The sequence below is a fragment of the Prunus avium genome, chromosome 2 (assembly GCF_965620075.1).
Source record: "Prunus avium chromosome 2, drPruAviu1.hap1.1, whole genome shotgun sequence".
Taxonomy (NCBI): Eukaryota; Viridiplantae; Streptophyta; class Magnoliopsida; order Rosales; family Rosaceae; genus Prunus; species Prunus avium.
In genome coordinates, this window is record NC_142285.1 from 11,096,113 (window position 1) to 11,103,528 (window position 7,416).

General features: G+C 36.8%; 1 long non-coding RNA gene across 2 annotated transcripts; it reads left to right on the plus strand.

The window, feature by feature from the left end:
• The first annotated feature begins 325 nt into the window (after positions 1-325).
• LOC110749904 (uncharacterized) lies at positions 326-4,451 on the plus strand. 2 transcript variants are annotated; one of them, XR_002525645.2, is made up of 7 exons: positions 326-488; positions 903-978; positions 1,168-1,274; positions 1,486-1,632; positions 1,732-1,902; positions 2,960-3,191; positions 3,305-4,451. It is a non-coding gene; the product is annotated as an uncharacterized LOC110749904 (long non-coding RNA). The 2 variants fall into 2 exon arrangements; XR_002525644.2 differs by lacking the exon at positions 903-978 and having other exon boundaries at positions 327-488.
• Positions 4,452-7,416: the final 2,965 nt, after the last annotated feature.

Here is a 7,416-nt window from a genome sequence, read left to right on the forward strand (position 1 = left end):
AACTATAAAAAAAATGGAAACATAGAAACACACCAAAACATAGGAAAAAAATATTGTCAAAAAAATCCATATAAACAAAAAGACAAAATAAAGTAGGCCTATTTAGGCTTGGCCCGTTGGGCTTAATCTGGCCCAACCTAATGGGCTTTTTCAAGCCTGTCTCATGGGATGAGCTTGGGCTTCGAATTTTCTGAAAAACCCAACATAGCCCGGCTCATTATTTTCTCTCTTCTCTTTGAAGCCCGGCCTGACCCGACTCAAGCCCATTAAATTTGGGCCGGGCTAGCCTGGCCTGGCCCATTAACGAGGCCTACTCCTCTGTACTGTCTCTTCTCTCTTTCTTTCTCCCCTCTCCTCTTTCTTCTATCTGTTATCTTTTTATTCTCTCTTGGTACAGCCCACAGTGTGAATCGATCGATTCCCTGTAACCCACACTGATGTCGACGATTCTCAGGCCTCACGCTCAGACTGATGTTGACGATTCTCAGGTCTCACACATATCCTGCTAGGTTTTCTGTTATTTGTTTTCTTTGTAAAAAGATCTGTCTTTGTCTCAGCAATAGAAAGGTCCTTTTTCTTAATCCTCTATATCATTACAATACAGTTTTAAATGATTTTTTTTTTCTACAACAATCTGTTGCCGATGTTGTTTACAGAATTCTATTTGAGTGTTAGTTTGCATTATTGCCGTTTTCATGCTTTCATGGGCTATTATTAAATTGGGGCTTTTAGATTTGAGCTCAAATAATTCAATTATTATTAGATTTAACCTATATTAGAATTACACAATCGTAAAGGACGTTAATCTACGATCTCCTGCATTATCCAGAGTTTGGATCTGATTTTTTTTTTTTTCATTTCTCTTTTTTGTTAAACATATTTTCTGTTTTGTAAAACTTCAGATGAATGGAAGTCTGGATTAAGCGCAGAAAGTTCGGGCATAGCTTATGTCCAATTTGGACCAAGCCTGCTAACAAAGTCTGTTATTTTCCATATATTTTCCTGCATGATTAATCTACTTAGGTCGGAATAAGATGGTTGATCCTTATGATACATTACCCTGTATTTGCAGCAATATCTCACTTCTATTTAACCCTTTATGTCATTCTTTTATGCCTTAATTGTTTCTTTCACGTTTGGTTACTGATTTGTTCTTTTAATTTTCAGTTTTGTGTTTCTGCAAATTTAGGAAGATTGAGGAGTTTGATGGATCTTGATTAAGCCCGCAGTTTATTGACAAACAGGACAACACCAAACCGAAACTCGATTTCTATGTATTAATTCATTGCTTTAATCAATTTTATTTTTTCTGGTAAATTGTTAGGGGCTTTGCGTAATTTGGTTTCAATTTTTACTTCTATTTGGACTGTATAAAAGGACTATCTTTTTTCTTGTGAAGGGTTCTTGAACTTCTTGAATGCTTGATATACTTAGTTATTGGGTCTTCTTGGTTCATGGTTTTAACTTTTCTTCTATTTGTGGCAGAATGGGTGTACAGACAGAGCTTGGAGGACATACTGGATTCAGAAGGGAACCCATTAAACATGTGGCAGGACTGAATTGCGTCACGTTCTGGAATTGATTTGAGTTTCAACTACTATCATTTTACCTTTGTTTCACATGTCTTTTGAGGTAGTATTTTTAGTTATATATATGGACAAGTTAGGATAATATTTTGGGTTTATTTTTTGTTGCGTTACCTTGCTTCTTTTTTTTTTTTTTTTTTCGCAGCTCAAGATGAGACTAATTAAAGATTGGAAAACAAAGCTCCTTGAAAATGAATGGCTGATTGAGATGCGAGTGAATTGATAAGCTTTGATCTGAAAGACCTTGCTACTCCTGCTAAAAAGCTTGTGAATGCTGTCATCTATCTTGGCAGATGAATCTTGGACTTTATTGTAGGTATATTATTGGACAATGTTAGTTTAAGACGACTTATTACAGATCTTATAGATTATTGGACAATGTTAGTTTTAAATGTGGTTTTAATTCTTGTCGGCTTCCTTTTACCATAGAGTATATAAACTTACAGTTTCTTCATCATTGCTAAATTTTGTTGAGGGTGCATTTAAATTGCATACTGCATCATGTTTTATCTATTATTTTTGTTTATCCTCAATTGAGGTCAATGGGCATTATATAATACTTCACAATATGGTGTTAGGCGAAATGAAAATTTGGTAACCAAGAATCTTGGTTTTCAATTTTTGCCATTATTACTGCGCCTGCTAAGCCTGTAACTAGGCATCTGTTAATAATCTCCATCTGATGTGTCACTAAGGAACAATATCAAATCTTCAAATGGTTTACTAGAAAAGTATAGGTAATGTATTTATTTTGTACTGTTTTGTATTTCAATAACTTGTTTGGATTGTATCTTTTTTGCACTATTTGGGTTATATGTAACCTCTTAATATATATATATATATAGCTGTGGCGGTTTATGTTTTGTGGCATGTGGAGTATGGAATTGAGAAATCAAGGAATTGGAATGGTGCGAGTGGAATTTGGGGGGAAAATTGGAACTCAGAATCAAACCCAAAATTTTGCGTTCCTGCTCCCGTCACCTAATTAACCACCAAAACAAGCCAAATTAGGGTTCCAAGTTCCAGTTCTCCCCCAAATTTCACTCGCCCCATTCCAATTCCTTGATTTCTCAATTCCGTACTCCACACGCCACAAAACAGAAACAAACCGCCACAGCTATGCAAACCATGGCGTAGCAGCGTAGCAGAGAGCTCGTATTTCTTGTTTATTTGTTCATTTGGCGGTTGTTTGGGGTTCGCTTGGTTGCCAAGAAAATTGAGAAAATTGAAAGGAAGACGTTTTGGCACTTTTTTTTTCGTTATTTTTTTTGGAAAAAAAAAAACAGAGCAAATTAATGGAACTTATGTTGTTTTGTTTGGTTTATATAATGAGTGATTCATTTTGGTTGTTGTGTCTATGCGTGTGAATCAAGGTTGGAGAAAGATTCAGGGTATTTCTTCAATAAGAGGTATTTTGAGGATTGCATGATGAATGGTGAATGATGTGGGAGCACTACCTGGCTGGATTTACTAAGGTTGATGAAAACAGCGACTCTACGAAGTACCTATGACCTGGCTCGTCTTCGTAGAGTCGCTGTTTTCATCAACCTTAGTAAATCCAGCCAGGTAGTGCTCACCTGCGATTAGCCTCGAGGCCCTCGACAGGTGAGCCCGAATCTCGATCTTTGTTTTGATTTGGATGCCGGCCTGCTTGTATTATACACTCACTGGAAACTCAAGTATCTTTGGTAGTAGTAATAGCTTTTTCTGTAATGCAGACATAACCACGCTAAACCTGTCCAGATTCTTCAAAGGGATTTGAAAACGCTCTTGACATTCGGTGACGAGTTTTTTGATGAAGTATCATCACTGTTTCTGCCGATGGTCATTTGCAGGTGTGTTGAGCTTATTTATTTTCTGATTAGTTTGGCTTTTCATGACCCTGCATCACACATGCTATTGTAAAGCAAGCCATGATCATGCAAGTGTTCGGGTTAATTCGGTTGTGGTGTCTTAATTGTTGCTACTGTACAATTAATCATCCTTGATTTGCTTTGTATTGTGGCATCCAAGTGGTAAGTTTTTTTTTTCCTGAACATGAAGACATGGGCAGGCAAGGAATGCAGGGACCATATATTTCTTACTTTGACAGGATTTGCACATGTATATCATTAATTGTTTTTTTGGACTTATAACAATGACTCTTGGAACCAGTTTCTTCTTAATTTGTATAAAAATGAGGGCCATTCTGCACTGTTTACCCTTGCTGCTTTCAAAATGAGGTCCTAGGAGGGAAAAATGTCTTTTTTAGTATTAACACAAACTCGAGATCAATTCCTGTAATATTATGACATGTAATTAGTTAGGAGGCATAAAATAGTTTCAGATTGAGCTCTGAGTGTGTGCGTCCTGTTCGTGTCTTGATTTTGTCGTTCATAACCCGTAATTGTGAACTCCCCAGGTTTCTTTCACCAAGTACCTATGACCAAGTTAAAATTGGTAGTCATATACAAGTTATAATAATTGTGAAACTCCCCTTGTTTCTTCTTGCATTGTTATGTAACGCTGCCTTTTCTTGCTTGGCATGTCGAAGGCAACTAGTGCCGTGGATTTTGTGCCTACTTTGAATTGAAGTATGCTTACTCTGAATATTATATTTTGTGCAAGTTAGCCTAGTTGTTTGGCTAATATCTTTATTTTATCTATTTTTTAAGTTTCACAATAACCTCTTTTATTTATTTATTATTTTAAATAAATAGAAAAACAGAAAGTCTGCTGATGCTAGGTCCACCAGGGCTGCAATGCTTTCGGAAGTAAAAATGTTAATTGATGAAAGGTTTTGAAACAAGCTTAGCATTAAGCGTACCTTTTCTCTATACAGTATGATTGGTGAAATTGAAATTTGGTTCTACTTTTCGCCTTAAATGATTCATTTGTCTTTCTTACATCCTTAAGATTATTAATAAAATAACCACATTTATAAACAAGAATCAAAGTGAGACAACACTTCTTGATTTGAAGCACCTCCTGCAAGAGGCAAAACAAAGGATTGCGTCCATTCTGGCTGAACTTAATGATCCAAGGGGAGATGTGGGTGGAATAATAGATGTGAACCGCTATAAGGGCTATGTTCTTTTCATTCAATTTCACTTTCACAACTAAGCTCTGTTTTGCTCTTGATTTATTTGATATGGTAGCATCTTTTTTATAGCACCCTATAGGAGACAGTGTTCATAACCTTATATGAAACCTTATAAATGATTGCTAGATTTCGAGATCCTGGGTCCATGTCATGACCTTGAGTTTGAATATTCAACGTTAAAGCTTTTAAGACATTTATATCAGAAAATGCAACAGAAAAGTTTGGAAAGCAGTTAAAATATATCGGGCCTTCCCCCAAAGTTGACTCGACTATTCCTAACAAAGAATCTGTGAACTTTCTATGTCTTCCATTTCTTAAATTGGATAAACCAAGAGTGGGAAAAATTTTGATTTTGAAAACATAACACATAATCCCAAGCCTTTTTATAATCAAAATAATTATAGTAATAAGGCCTAATATCCGGCTGGTGGAACCTTGTGGCCCTTTCAGGGCTTGGACCCCATCTCTCCAGCTGTATCACTTCTAATATCTGAAGTTTGGAGAAAGCAATCATATTTTTATTATCACTTTTATGCCTATGAACAATGCGAACCGACTCTGTTTCAATCAGCAACTGTTCGTAAAATATCCGAGGCTTATTAAGAGGTGGAATATCATCTCTTAAATATTTTTCAGCCAAAACTCTAGGATGCTTTTCTAGATCATTATTTTCAATGATAGCTAGCGGAATTCTCATGTATTCTTTGAAAGGATTTTCAGCAATCATCCTTTCTCTTTCCTTGTTGTGGTTTCGATGGTGATGCTTTATATCAAGAGCGCTGGTCCTCTTTTGTGGGGTCAGTTGCCCGGAACTCATTGTTCACACCCTGTAAGAATTCATGGGTTAAAAAAATCAGGGAGTGTTTTAGTTTCACCTTTAATAAATTCAATATCAAAATCAAAAGTAGAAAGAATTCCTTGCCACCTTGTAAAAATCTGTTTTGAGGCAAATTTTTTACATCTTTAAAAAAAATATCTTTTGTAGCCTTGCAATCGACTCTTATTAAATACCTTTTGTTTAAAAGATCCCTTCCAAATTTGGAAACAGCATGGACAATGACTAACATTTCTTTTTTAACAATAGAATAGTTTTTCTAAGCTGGCTTCCGAACTCTGGAGGTAAACCTAACTAACTGCCCTGAGTTATTAACTTTCTGTTTTAGGATTCCCCTAAACCCTATATCTGAAGCATCGGTTTCTACAATTTTGAAGGCTTCTGGGTTGGCTAAGGCTAGACAAGGAAGTTCTTTAACTTGAACTTTTAGTCTCCTAACAGCATTAGTATGTTCATCAGACCGGGAATTGGGCTCTTGTTCAACCTTTGGTATAATAGTTTGGAATCTTTGACTTAATCTTTATAAAAATCCTTTATGTAATTGACACCCAGGATCTCAGAATTTTGTATGATATCCTTCGTAGTTTCATTATATTTGTGTTCCTTTATTCTTCTTCAACCTATTGCAATAACTCCAGCTGAGCCTTTCAAAAGGCTTCAAGCAATTATTGATCAGTCAAGTTCATCCTCATCTAAAAAGGACTTGAAAAAGGTCGTAGAAATTCTAGACCTTGATGACAAATCTATGGCGTCAGCATCTTCTACTCAGCATGAATTTTAGACCTTGATGACAAAACTATGGCGTCAGCATCTGCTACTCAACATAAAGATGAGAATGATCCTTTTGCAAATGAAGATATGCTAACTAGCTGTCACTTAGACCTTAAGAATGATCCTTTTGCAAATGAAGATAGCATGAAGATGAGAATGATCTTTAAGAATGATCCTTGTACTATTGTAACTTTAGGAATTTTGGCTATGATATTAGATATTGGCCCAACCTCTTAAGAGCAAAATTTTTTGTACATCCCGACCCAAATTTTAATTATTCGTTTAATTTGATTAATTTAATGTTTGAGATTTATAATTTTACCCTCGGGGATAGGGTTATTTTGGTCATTTTTTAATCCAGAAGGATTTTGGGGAAATGAATGGTACTATTGCATAGATCGCGTTAATACGAGTTCGTAGTGGACTCAAATTGGAGTTGAAATGAAGAAGTTACGAGCTATTGAAGTTTAGTGGCATATTCATAAATATTTTGAAATGGGTTTTGAAAACATAGTTTTTCTTTCTTCTCTCTCCCGCCCCCCCTGATGCGCAACAGACCCCTTCCTAGTTTTTGCACCCGGCGGTTTTTGGACCACTGCTGCCGCCACAGCCTACCATCGGCAACAAAGCCGATACCAAAAGAACTGCCTCCACCTTCTCTCTCCATCCCACCCCTCAGCCATCGTCAATTGACACACCCGTCGCGCGGAAATACGAAGGTTTGGCCGGTTTTTCTCAACTTCCCTGAGCTTGTTCTGGCGATTTCGGCTACCAATTTCTTCGATCTAGGTATGCTTTGTCATCCTCTTAGTGTGTTCTAGTTGATGGTTGGGTTGATTAGGAATAATTTCTGTGTTTTGGAACTTGATTTATCGCTTAAAGTTTGGCCGGTTTTTGGCTTGTGTTTATGGCAAGTTTCGATCACTTTTTGGCCATGGTCCAAGAACAAAAGTTGCTCCACTCATTGTCCTAATCATGTAGTTATAGGTCTTAACAAGCGCTGAAATTACTTTGGGCACCCACGCGCTGTTGGTGCCTGGGCCACTTTGTGGTGGGCCATTGGGTTCTAAAATGATCCCCATGTCGTCCCAAGTACCACGATATGCTCGGATTTGAATTTGGTTATCGTTTGACCGTCGATC